This window comes from Phodopus roborovskii, unplaced genomic scaffold (assembly GCF_943737965.1).
Source record: "Phodopus roborovskii unplaced genomic scaffold, PHOROB, whole genome shotgun sequence".
NCBI lineage: Eukaryota > Metazoa > Chordata > Mammalia > Rodentia > Cricetidae > Phodopus > Phodopus roborovskii.
Window position 1 is genome coordinate 3,356,859 of NW_026126415.1, and position 14,852 is coordinate 3,371,710.

The following is a 14,852-nucleotide window of genomic DNA, read 5'->3' on the forward strand; positions in this document are numbered from 1 at the left end:
TTTCTGTTTCCTGTTTATTTTTTGCTAATCAAAACTCCAGCAGAATTGTCGATTGTTTTGGTCGCTAAACATTCAGGCATATGAATATCATACCAATTTCATTTTCTTCTAAAAACCTCCCCAGGAGCCAATAATGGTGCAATTTGCATGTTGCTTTTTCTGTCAGATGAATAGCCGTCATTGGGAGTCTATTTGGCATTTTGGCTATTTTTAGTTCTTAATTTCCTGTGTCCACACAATTCTTATCTTTGGTGACTTTCTTATTTCTTCGGTCCTTTCCTCCAGGAGAGGTCTGGGGAACAGATGCATATGAAGAAAATACTGAGGTAATAGCAGTATAAAAATGTCTTCATTCTATACTCGCTCATGATTGCTATTTAATCAGGTTTACAATTTTAGGGCTGAAGTCCTTTTGTTACAGAATATCTAGGTACTGTCCCTGTGTTTTTTCTTTTCATTGTGTCGTTTAAATCTGAGGTCAATATAATAATTCCTTATTCCAATAAGCTTTCTCCACAACCTGACTGTGATTTCACTGTAATTTTTTCAATCTAGAGATTTAAGGTTTTTTATTTTAATGATTAATTTTCTCAAATCATTTCATTGGTCATTCATCTCCTCTGGTTTCTATGCTCTTCACTTTGAAATTCTTACTACACATGTATTTGGTTTTGCAAAGTATTTCTCAGTGTCTTGTCTACTATTTTCCTATTAGTGTTTCTTAAAAATTATTCTGTCACTATTAAGTATGTGTTGTTTGATGAGTTTTTTGTTGGTTTGTTTGTTTGTTTTTGTGTGTATGTGCCTGCAAAGGCCATGGGTATTGAAATCTCCTGGAGGCAAAGTTACAGGAGATTGGAATGAGCAGCCATATGTGGGTGCTGGGAAATGAACTCAGGCCCTCAGCAAAAGGAATACATGATCTTAACCACTGATGCATCTAACCCAAGTATATTAATCTTTATTATTATTTTTTGAAATTTACATCACTTACTCCTTCCATTCTTTTACATTGACTATAATGTCCTCTGCTGTGACAGTCTCTTTTTCTAAGATTTATTAAATTTTTTTCTATAACAGTGTCTTTTTTCTTTTTCTTTTTCTTTTACATATCAATCCCAGTTCCCTCTCCTTCCCTCCCTCCCTCTTTCCTTTTCTCCCACCCTCCCATGCTCCTCCACCCTCCCCTACCATCCCCCCTCACTCCACAGGTAGGGTGATGTCTTCCTGGAGGGGTCATCTAAATCTGTCAAGTCATTTGGAGTAGGGTCTAGGCCCTCCTGTCTCTAGGCTAAGGGAGTTTCCCTCCATGGGGAATGTGCTCCCAAAGTCCTTTTGTGCACCAGGGATACATCCTGGTTCCACTGTCAGAGGTCCCTTAGACTGCCCAGGCCTCCTAACTGAGACCCGTGTTCAGGGGGAACAGTTTCTTATTTCGATGATAATAGATTCTTCTCTCACACAATACATTCCAATCACAGTCCTCCCTCCCTCCACTCCTCCTTCTCCCTCCTCCCTTCACCATTTCCACTCCTCCCCCCCACCTCCATCTCCTCAAACATGCATGATAAAACAGGACACCGTAAGTCAAGGAGAAAGCACTCATATTGAGGCTGGACAGGCAAACAGTAAGAGGAAAAGAGTCCCAAGTGCTAGCAAAGGAGTCAGAGACACCTGCTCCCACTGTTAGAAGCCCCACAAGACACTAAGATTACAGCCGTAACATATACGCAGGGGACCTGGAGGACATCCACGCAGGCTCCAGGCTTGCAGCTGCAGCCTCTGTGAGCACATGCAAGCCTCATGTCCTCCATGCCCTCTGATTGCTACAGCCTTTCTCTTCCTCCTCCTCTTCTCCTTCTCCTTCTTGTCCTCTTCCTCTTATCTTCCTCCTCCTCTTCTCCTCCTCCCCCTCTTCCTCCTCCTCTTCCTTCTCCTTTTCTTCTTCCTCTTCTCCTTCTCCTCCTCTTCCTCTTCCTTCTTTTCCTTTTCCTCCTCCTCTCCTTCTCCTCCTCCCCCTCTTTTTCTTCTTCTCCTTCTCCTTCTTCTGCACAAGATTATTTAATTGTTCCCCTCCTGTGGCAGTTTACTACATAGAATTTGTTTTCTGGTAGCATACAGATGAGACCTCAAGAAGGAAGCTTTCAGATCAAGTCTAGGCTGGATCATCACTGTCTGTGTCCAGAGTGTGTGTAGTGTTCAGCAATAGGAGATTACCTCCAACCCTGAGCAGCAACTAAGGTCTAAATTAATAATTTATATTGTTTTGGGAGTCACTTGAACAGCTAGGTTTTGTGAATCTATGATTCTTGTAGATAGTGTTGCCAGCCCAAGTGACTTATCCTCCTTTAAAATACACATGTAAATACTCATATACACATTGTTTATAACTTTAGGTAAATATAAAGTAATATGATTCCTTGAGGATTTATCAAGTAATCTGTCTTTCTAAAGATATGTTCGATTTGTGTTTTCAGCCATGCTTCGTTATATGAATGCTCTGTGTTTTCACAGTTTTGTTTTGTGTATGTTGGTATACTTATCATTCATTAGTTCATATTACTATTTCTTTGTTTTAATGTCTGCCTTTCTATTTATGAGCTTTGCTTGGTTACCATAATCCTCTGTGCTTTGGCGATATTGCAGAATATGAAGTTTAAAAGCCAAATAGATAAGGCCTGTTAACGCCCCATTTCCAATCTCTCAACCTTCTGTCTCAGAGATAATGAACAATTAATCACATCAAATTCATCAGATCTTGCGTGAATGTGTAAATGCCATCTCCTTTTCTGTATACCAACAGTAAAACAATAGACATTAAAATTGACAGCATTCCTACTCTGGAATGTTCCTTTATACTCTAATAGAATTGTATTGGTTTGTTTTGATTTTTAAAGCTCAAGAACAATTTTATTAGAGTATAAAGGAACATTCCAGAGTAGTAATATTTTACATTTTTAGATCCCAGTATAACTCACCAAAGACGATAAACATATGGGATATACTATATGGAGATATGTTCCCCTCATATGTCATTAGGGACATGCAATTTAAACAACAATAAAATCTCATAGTCCAAGATCAGAGCTCAGAAATAGCAAATGTTGGCAAGAGTGTAAAGCATCGGGAACTCCCTTTGGCCATTGATGGGGATAAAGACAGTGCAGCCAATATGGAAGACAGCTCAAGGCTTCATACAGAACTATTTGCACTCTTAGCATGGAATCTCCAAGGTAATCTGGGCTCAGGTCTTGGTGCTCTAATAAGACAAGTGTCCCTTGTTTCTGTGCTTTAAGCTTTGACCTTGTTCCTGTTCCTCTGCCCCCACATTGCTACCTTAACAATATCCCTCTTCTTTTCTTTGCTTCTGCATTTTCGGAAACACACTATCATTTGATTACTTACATTAGCAAGACACATCGTGGTAATTAATTACATGAAGTGAAAATGTGAATCTACATAGTGCAAAATGAAGGTCGTAGTTTCCTTCCTGTTTGGAAGAGCTGAAGAATTACTTAACTATTCCAAACTCACCATTGTAAGCACACTATTCAATAAACTTCAATAGCATGCAAGGTTATGGAGGATGTCAATATCTTCCCATCCTATCGTTACAGTTAGATCCTCCTTAGAATTCTGTATGTTTTTTTCTTTTGTATCTGACTCCATTTACTTATCACAATGTTTTGAAGATGTATTTGTGCTAGTGTGCACTGACTGTATCATTTTGTTTTATCAGTGTTCACACCAATATCAATAGGTAATAATTCCTTACTCTCACAGTGTGTTAAGCTTTCAGTCCTTATTCCGGAAGTGCATGTAAAATTATCCTTTTTTCTTATAGAATGCAAAATATGTTCAGTCCCATGATATGCTTACTGGGATGCATGCTATACAACATCTGAGAAACTGGCTCTTCAAAACATGAATGTAAAAAGTTCAGTGCAATTCTTTCACAGGGATATCATAGGTTCTGTTTTCATGATTATATTTTAGTTATTTTGCCTTCTAAATATGTTTACAAATTCATACATTAATGATTTTTGATGGGAGATGTTGTTCTGTAACTATGTTTCTCTTGTTGGTTAATGAATAAAGCACTGGTCAGCCAGTGATGCAGAATGGTAGGTGGGAATGGGAGACCAGGGGGATTCTGGGAAGTATAGGCAGAGAGGAGTCGTCATGTGATCCCGGGAAGGGAGGACACAAGTGTGGCAATCTCCGGTAAGAGAAAACCATGTAGAAATACTTAGATTAATAATTGCGGTTTAATAATTAAGACAGAGCTAGCCAATAAATCAGCCAACAATATTATAGCTGATATAGTGCCAAAGTGTTTATTTGGGGCTCAAAGGACATGGGACCTGCAGGGCCAGAAAACTCATGCTAACAGATTTAAGCATCTAATTTGATCTATTGTCACAAAGAGCATCCAAAGAGAGAGTTGTCTCGCTCCAACCTGCTGTATTTAAACAGTACTTTGAACACAATAGTATTCATATGCAATCCATATTTTATGCCAGGCCATATAAAATGAAACCTTCATCCTTTTGTGTGGATAAGAATAAAGGAGTGGCGCCTTGTTAAACTATGTTTTGAAAACATGCTGTCAATCATTGATGATAAACATGATACCATTTGCATGTGCTAATTATTATTTGCTGCTCATAATCTTCTGTGCTTCAAGAAAGGTAAGTTGAAATAGCGAGATTATCTTGTTCTGAACCAATACTAAGGGGAGTAATCAGGGCGTTCCTTAACTGGAATTTTATCCTGGCTTATGTCATCAAATGTGCTTGGAGACCATATGTATTATTATTATTATTATTATTATTATTATTATTATTATTATTATTATTATTGAAAAGTTACTGTAAAGAACTTTCTGGTGAATTTCAACATAAGCAAAACACATAGCCTTACTATATCGCCTCATCATGCTACCTACTGGCTACAATACCTAGCCCTTCTCCTCTTCCAAAATCTATTTTAAAAGACAGGATATTCAAAATATTAGAAAAAAACTATATATATATATATATATATATATATATATATGAAAGGCAAAACATTACCAAAAGTATCCAAGAACAATAAGCGGTTTATGAAGATAAAATATGTGGGATATGCCTGATAATGAAATTGCACAGAGCTCTGTGAGTTACAGCCATGCCCAGGGAACATACAAAGCCTCCCAGTAAATGAATGTCCACAGAAAATAGATCACAAAATACTCTAAGCAGCAAAGGACAGGAGGCGAGATAGAGATCTGCAAGGCTCATATGGAGGCAGGAAGCAGCTGCAGGAAGATCCAATTTCATGGCAGCTGTCATGGCATTTTCACCAGGACAAGATTCACTAACAGATTTCCTCAAAAGCAGTGGGGAATACGCTGAGGGAGACTCAAAAGTCATGTCTAGAGGGCAAAAAATTAAGAGGTGAACCATAGTCATCTGTACATCTCCTAAAATCAGGGTTTCTGTGACCAGAACTATTATTCCCTAACTGGTTGCTCATTCTACTAAAATAGTGTGCACGCACCAGGAAAGATTAATCTACTTAGAAGGATAAATAACATCACCAGCCAACAGAATCTTTTCAGTTGCATGTTATCTGAACAAACTGAGGTCATACCATGCCAACAGTTGCTAAACCTCATAAACGTAATTGTTGAATTTGGTTTTATAATGCTCATGGCAAAAACCAACTAAACAAATAACAGAAACCAAAAATTTCTGAAGTATCCATGCAAAATTTAATATCACAACACATCAGAAGGTGTAGCCTGCTGCATTGGCTCCAGGGGAAAATTAAATGAATATAAAGAAACCACAGATCCGTTTCTCCATCTTGACTACAAGTAACTATAAACTCTGTGGCCCAACACTCTTAACAGGGGAATGAAGAAGCTCAGGGAACCCCAGGTAACATGCACATTAGGAGCTCCTCATCAACCCAGAACAATCTAGGTTGCAACAGGAAGCTCTGACCGTGCTGTAGGTTTTCATCTCGTTACCCTTGTAAAGTACCAAAGAGCATCTGTGCTAATAGCATTGTGGCAGCATAGTAGTCAGAAATTGTTGTTGTTATCTCTCTTTTTATATATTGCTGAGGGTCAAGTCCTGATATTTTTCTCATGACAAGCATGGTTTCTACCACTGATCTACATATCTGAGTGCTTTGAGACAGAATAATTGTAGCCCAGGTTGGCTTCAAACTCAGGATTCCCTATCTCACCCTTCAGAATGAGAAATCCTTTTATAAATCCGTTCACTAAATGAGTGCAGGGTGGGAGAAACAGTGTCCCCTGCAATGATCCACAAGCACCAGCTCTTTGGAACCGAGGGGCAGCATTCTGCTTCCACCAGCCCAGAAGTGGTCCAGCAACAGTTTCGTAGAGGACTGGAAAATTGACTAAACAACTTGGGCTACTCACCTGTGGTGATGGTGGAGATAAAAGGGTGGAGGACGCAGAACTCCAATCGGAGCTTCTCATTGAGAGGAGCACAGGATCACCAGGACATGCACTCCAAGCAGAGTTTGAATGAAAAAGTTAACCAGCACCGAATCAGAGCCGCAAACACCTGCACCTGTCTTTGCCTTTCCTGAAAAGAACTTTTGAGACTTTTTTTTTCTTCAAATGAAAACAAAGTAAATGTTGAGAAGAACAAAACTGGTATTTCTACACCTTAAAAGGTAGAGTGGCTGTATTTGAGTGTGTTAATATTTGGACGGCGTGAATATCCAGAGTCTCACAAGCTCTCTATGTGTCTCTGTCTGTCCATCTGTCTCTCCTGCCACCCTTCCCTCTTCTCTCTCTTTCCCTTGTCCTTCCTCGTCCACCCATCAGATCTCTCAGATTATTTCATCTCTAAACTCAGCTGTACTCTATTTTAGGTTTATTCTCCCAAACTCCATTTTAAGCTTATATAACAACATCAATGTTTTAATGCGCATAACAAAATAATAATCGCCTTCCTAAATTTTGGGTGAGGAAATGTAGAAACAGACTCACGGTCAGAAAACAAAAATATCTATTTGTACATTCTACCTGTGAACAACACACTTTTAAAAAGGCAACTCGCTTTAGACTTGTCCTAATTTTAACTTAATTTCATTTTAACACTTGTGTTTGCAAACACTTCTAAGATTCCTTCCATAACGATTGGTTTCCATCAAATTTACTAGCGGAAATTAGTGTGAAGACTTTGGAATTACAGGTTCTGATTGAATCTGCATGTAGTTCACTGAACTAATTGATTTGACTGCAGATTAGAGTTAAGGCTCCTTCAGAATATGTTGGATTGCATCCATGGAGAAACAGTCTTAGTATCAACTGACACTTTCTGTCAGGGTCCACCACACTTAGAGAATACAGTCTGACTGTGGAAAAGCAAAACATGATTTTGACAGATGAAACACCTAAATATATTCATGCTCTTGAAAATCTAAGCTCTCTAGGTGGGTCATTAGAAACAATACATCGAAGTCAAGGAGTAGTAACGATCGCTCCATTGTTAAAGCTCAATATCACTTCCATACCATTAAAAATGGGGGTTTTGATCTGCTAACAAAGTGACGTTTTGATTTTACTGCCTCTCCTCACTGCCTTCTCACACTGACAATTTGTAGCAAAGAAAGAACGAATCAGGAAGATAATTTGAATATCGGCTTTTGTCTTCCTTTCCGTCTGCCTTTTCTGAAGAGATAAACTGACAAGGGATGCCTTGGTTTATCCAATCTCAACAATTTCCCTTCCACTTGACACCTTTCATGAGCTCATTTATCTTAGCATACGGAATGCTTCTCCACTTGGGTTTTGCATGAGATGAATAAATTGTAATTAAAATGAAGTATTGCTGACCCTACATCCCTTATAGTTTCTAAAAAAGATGTGAGCGCTGTTCTAACATGATTTAAATGATGCTCTTAAACATCTCTGTGCTTATGTTTTTAAGTTAAATTATGATTCATAACTTTCCTTCTACAGAAATCTGTCCTCCCAAAAAGAAGCAGTTAGTTCTTATGGAGGATGTTTTTATAAAATAGTTTTTATTAGTATATGTGTCCCCTTTATCATTATGAGCTTTGAATTTTTATTTAATAACTTTATATATATATACATATAAGCATTTACTTCCTCATTTTAGTAAATGAATATTTAAATTAATGAAACTTATACTTTTACTGTTGGGCATTGAAAGTATTTCTGGTTTTGCTTTTGCATTACAGTACTCATACCAGAACACATATGTGTATGTGCTTCCTAAGGTGCTCAGTAATTAATAAGAGCATATCATACAACAAAGTAAAGAAATGTTACTGACTACTTTAATAATCAAGAAATTCCTAAAGGTGTGGTCAGGCAGGAGTGGCTGTTAAGGCCAAGGATGAGCAGCAGCCAGTCAAAGCAGCTGTGTTGGGTCCTGTTTGTGGTGGGAAGCATGTTGGAAAACATCTGGGGCATGATTTGTTTGCGTGTTTGCCCATGAATATGAACCCCTGTTACTTTATTATATCAGCAGTGGAAAAACACCAAAATCCACATGACAGTGTCTCAAGTGGAAAACAGGTTAATATAAATTCAACTGCACAGAACTTCTCTTACTCTCCTGTAGCACAACATGGAGACATTGTACCTGACCCAGTCAATTGCATTCCAGGGATGCAAGCTGATTCATTCAGTACATATCAACCAATAAGTACAATTCACCATGTAAGTAGATTGAAGGTCGCTGATCAAATGATCATCTCAATTGGTGTGGGAAAGTCCTTCTGGAAGTCCAACACCTATTAGTGATGTAAGCACTAGGAATACATGAAAAGCGGCAGACCTGTTGCCCGTGCCATATTAAATAAGGGGAAAACAGGGTCGTTCCCTCCATAACCTGGCATGAAACAAGGCTATGCACTCACTTCCCTCTTACTCCATGTGCTGGTCAGAGTCATGGCTAGAATAATTAGACATGGAAGTATGAAGGATGCAAACATTAAAGGAAGATTTCAAATCATTTCTCCTTGCAAATGGCATTTTTCTAGACTAAAAGACTATACAGAATCCAACAGAAAACTCACAGCTGTAATTGCATCACTGTCAGAATATTAGAATAGAAAATGAACAAAACCTGTTAGCTTCCCTCCGTAACAATAGTAAACTTACAGAGAATGCAATGGGGGTAGGGAACCCAGTTACAGTAGCCTAATCTTTTAAAATTACATATGAAAACAATTGTCACCAATGAAGGACTATATCATGAAAACTTTAAGACCCAGGCAAGAGAAACTGAAGAGGAAACTAGAGGATGTAGAGACCTGTGAAGGAGGACAGGCAGGATTAATACTGTGAAAGTAGCTACATTTTAAAAGTGATCTACAGAGTCAATAAAACCCCCATCAAAATTCTAGTCTATTAGAGAATCTAGTGATTATCCAAACAGACACAGACACCTATCCTTTTATGGTTTTTTGTTTTTTTTTTACAAATCTGTCAAAAATGCACACTGAAGAAAAAGCAACTTTAATCAGAGGTACTGGTAATAGTTGGATTTTTTTAATATGTATTTTTAAGATTTATTTATTTATTTATTTATTTATTTATTTATTTATTATGTATATAGTGTTCTGTCTGCCTATAGGCCAGAAGAGGACACAAGATCTCATTAAAGATGGTTGTGGTTGCTGGGAATTGAACTCAGGACCTCTGAAAGAGCAGTCAGTGCTTTCAGACACCGAGCTGTATCTCCAGCCCAGTAGCTGAGTTTTTATATGTAAACAATAATTCTAGACCCATAACTTTCATTATGACTAAAGATGAGCTTAAAGTGAAGCAGAAACTTGAAAGTTTGAAGACAGTAGTGGAAAGTGTGTGTGTGTACTCTTGTGTATTTGTCTGTGTGTCTGTATATCATGATAAAAAGTGTAGGACCCTGCATGGACCCCGAGGCACCTTGAGCAAGCCTGAAGCTGCTGGCTGGAACATCTTGCACCAGAGCAGTTCTTGGTACTCTTCTTGGTTTGCTAACACATATCTGCTAGGGAGGAACTGAGCCCGAGAACTTCCACGTTTGACCCTTGATTGTTTTCCACTGCGCTGTCAGTCAGTATATAAGCCCCCTCCATCTGCCTCAATAAATGGCATTTGGGATTCAGCATTCCAGCTGCACGAATGACCCGCTATCTTGTCTTTTATTTAAATCTCTAGGCCTTTGCCCAATTAGTGCAACAGATTGTAGCCGTAGTGCAAGCGCTACAAAAAAAAAGGTTTTGAATTTTAAAAAGAGCAAGAAGGGTACATGGAGAGTTTGGAGGAAGGAGAGGGAAGGGAAATTATACATGAAATTATGATCTCAAAAAAAAGAAAAGAAAAATATTGTGAAATTCTGCAAGGTGTAGAAATAGGCAGGATTTTCTGCAAATGACTAATAGCGTAAGAAAAATTCAACAATTAAAGAACAGAATTATATAAAATTATAACACTCTGTAGAGGAAAGGAAATAATCACCAGGAAGAAGAGAAAAACTACAGAAAGGGAATAGCTCTTCAGAAACTACACATCAAAGAGAGATTACATTGTGAAATATTTTAAGATATGCCAAACTTAAACACCAAAGAAACAAATAATCCGACCATTAGAGTGAACACATATGGCCATTGCATTACTGAAAAGGCATTCTATATTCTTAACTCTTCAGAGTTCCAAGTTAAAACATCTTTGAGATTTCATTTCGTCTTAGAATAGCTATTAATCAAGATAATATGTATTGGCAATGATGTAGGGGAAAAGAAGCATGCTGCTGATAAAGAAATTCAATTTGTATAGCTTCTATGGAAACCAGTGTGCCAGTTTCTCAGAGAATGAAAATTGGAACTACTGTATGACCCAGATACACTATTCCTGGTTACACATGTGGTGAACTCTAAGGTCAATATACAACAAAGGTAAGCCATACATCCATATTTACTGTTTCTCTATTCACAATAACTAAGATAAAAAACACAGCCTAGACGCCTATCAAGAGAAGAACAGATGAAAATATGGATCATGTGAATATATATGTATATATATATATGTATATGCATATACATATGCATGCATTCTACAAAGAGACGTGAAATCAGGATGGCTGAAGGGAAATGAGTGGAACTGGAAATCGTCCTGTTAAATTAAATAAGCAAGACACGAAGAGATAAGCGTGTCATGCTTCCCCTCTTATATCAAAACTCAATTTGAAATGCGTGTGTCTGCAAGCATACATGCATGTGTGTGTGTGTGTGTGTGTGTGTGTGTGTGTGTGTGTCTCAGTCACGATACCATAGAATGAATCATGGGAAAGGTGAAAAAGACATCAAACGAGAATGGAAAAGAATAAATACTGAGACAGGAAAGCACAACGGGAAGGCAAGGAACCAGCCAGAAGAAGGCAAACCACACTTGGGAGGAGGACAATGGTAACAAAATTCAGTGGAACAAAGTGTAATGACAAATAAATATGATAATGACATAACAAAAATCAACTAGCTTGTGCTAATTTCAATAATGCATTTACCCCAACAGGGTACAGTTCAATTATACTTCTTGCTGGGGAATGCCCTGTCCCAACTAACATTCTTATTTGTAAGGAAATTAGTTAGACATGTTAAAAATGGCTGCCTTGACGCATTACCAGAATATAGACTTGGTCTATAATTACTGCTTCAGTACTCATTTCCATGGCTACCTTGAAGCATTGCCAAAATGTGAGCTTGACCAATAGTTAGTATGTCAGTATTTATTTCTTATTAAATATTCAAAATAGACACAGATTATAAGTAACTATAGTGGGTAAGTCAATGAAGCCATGTTTCTTTCAAGCTAAGTGAATATATAACTTAATAATAAAAATGAGACAGTAAAAATTTGTACGAAGAAATACTTAACAGCAATGGCCCGTCTACATTCCCTCTCTGACAAGAAGAAATAGATTCCTTGCATGTGCATGACAAATGCATACAAGAGAGAAACATTCCTGTAAGTATAAGTGCTTAAAGATTTAAAATGATTAATAATAAGACACTATATATGCATCTACACATACATATGTACACACACATACACCTATCTTTTATAATACTTAATATTGCTCATGTAAAAATATCAAATTATCTACCTGAATAATCAATTTGCTGCATGCATAAATTACATTAACAAATTCAGCCTATGCAAAAGAATATAGTGAATGTTCAATACAAAAGATTCATTCCTAATTGATTTTTTTGTTTTCTGCTATGAATATATCAGGAGATCCTTGACTGTACAAGTTATAGAGACTAGATGAATAAATATCTCTTGTGCCTATGGTTTCATGGTAAGCCATCACTACTGTTGCCTACAATTTGATCACAATGTGGGAGATTCTATTCCCCGGGGGGTTATAAGTGTCTTTTCTCTGTGCAGAATTCTCAGCAGCATCAGGTCTCTGCCATATGGACACCTTATGTAAGACCACCTGCTGTGATTTCTGGAGTAGGAACTCGACCCACACCCTGCCAAAACCTTACATTTTATCCCAATCATCCATGTCTACCGTTAAGATGTCCTCTGTGCACAGTTGTAAGTCCCCTGTTTATTAGTTATAGGAACTGGATTTCAGCTTCTCAATATCTTTTCATCATACCTACCTTATAAATAACCCCTAATAACACAGTTTTTAACGTATAAAAGAAAATGAATAGATTCATTGGCTGTCTGGTGGCCGTCTAACAGTTTCATTGTATCTAGTCTATTGAGAGTGTACAAAGACAGCACGTGGCAGGCACATTCTGCCAAAAACAACAAATTTTACAATAAGAAAAAAAAAAGCAATTCTATTGTGTAAATTCTGCCAAAGCATGTTGAACTGTGTTTCAGATATTTTAAGATGAGGGAAACCTAAATGAAAATTTTCCAGGTATAAGTCCACACACATGCCCCCGAGGGACTTCAAAGAACAAGACACCAATTCACCTCTGTTGAAATCATTACAATGTTTCCCAAGAGCTAGTGATTACTTTAAGCTTTCTTTGGTTCTAGTTTTTCATGAATTAGAAAAGTATGTTTCACTTAACATCTAATGTCTAAGAGGGTTATAGTTCAGGTCTGAGCTAAGCTATCAGAGAATATTCTGGGCTTCCAAAGTGCTTTTAATAGATGGCATTTAAAATCTGATTGTATTAGCGAGTTTTAGGAGCATTATATGGGCTAGATCCATAGCACTGCTGCTGGGAGCTGCCAGTAGCAGGAGAGAGAGGTACACGTAGATGGAGTACATATATAGTCCTCACTGTCCACTCCTGACATCTGCACATTTCTTTGGGGGGGGGGAATAGAGGTTCCTTGAGATTAAGATTTACAAGGCCTGGAAATTCTCACATATATTCATGTTTAATGGTATGTGTCAATCAGTCTATTTCACAGATGGAATCAAGAAAAAAAAAGGAAAATAATTTGTAGGAATTTGTGGGGAAGTCAGAACCGTATTCACTCTGATGACATTGGTTCTGGGACACAGGAAGATGTCAAAAGGAAGTCTACATTTTTTTTGGTTTGTCTAAGAGTTTGAGCTCCTGGAACGTAAAACAGAAAAGGGGCCTCTGCTATAAAGAGGGTAACGTTGAAACTCGCCTGAGTAAAGAATTCATTTCAGAAACTCAAAAAATATATACACATATGTAATACAGGGAAGAGATGGATTCTGAAGGTAGGTGTCTTAGGTGGTGTTTCTATTGTTACATTAAACACCAGGACCAAAGCGACTCAAGGTTTCTGTGCATCATCGAGGTAAGTCAGCACAGGAACTCGAGAAAAAAATCTGGAGTCGGGAGCTGGTAAAGAGGCCATGGAGGCACGCTGCTACTGCCTTGCACTCAAGCTGGCTCAGCCTGCTTTCTTGTATCACCCAGGACCACCTGCCCACACGCGCATCACCCACACTAAAACGGTTATCACCGTTCATCAGTCAAGACAGTGCTCTGCAGACTTATCTAGAATCCCATTGTAAGGAGTCGTTAAGATTCCTCTCCCCAGATAGACCCTGCTTGATTCTAGTAGATGCAAAAGCTTGCCAGCACATGAGAACTACACCAAGCAAAAGAGCTAGAGCATGAACTAGAACCATAGCAGTACAGATGGTGTTTGGGAGACTCATCCTCAGAGCTACAGACAGGACCAAGGCAGGATACGATTTAAACCAGGGTACTCCGAGAATTTCACTCACAAAGGACAGAAATAATAGTGACTTTCATTGCAAAAGACCAACTGTAAAATTTGTAGGGCTGCCACAAAATTCAAGTAGGAGGCCAATTGTTTCAAATTTGTAAAGAATTTCAAAACGATGGCAGCAGACTTCTTTCTCTGTGTAAAGATTTTTGTTTTGTTTTCTTGAACAGTGGGATCTGTGAACAGGGCCCTCGAGTCTGGCCCTGAGGATAGAACACAATAGTTTATACCATAAATCATGTCTCTTTAAGCTCAAATCTATCTTCCACATATATTTCATTTGTAGGAAATAGGGTGTCATAACATGGGTAAACTTTGAGGTTGCAATGTGAATAAAACATGATTGTTTCCCACTATATTAACCACATTTCTGAACTCTTTCCACTGTCTAGTCTAGCTGTGTTACATGTGAATATTCACCCTTCAGATGTGGGTCAAGCAGTCGACTATGATCAAGAAGACCATAAATCAAGATCTACTTTTAAACATAATAGTAACCTACGCAGCTAGGAAAGACAAATATGAAAAGTTTTAATCTGTATATTTTAGCCAAAGTAATGGTTTTAAGAAAGCCACACTATTTGTTAGCTATAATAGAAAGGAAACTGAGCATGGTGAC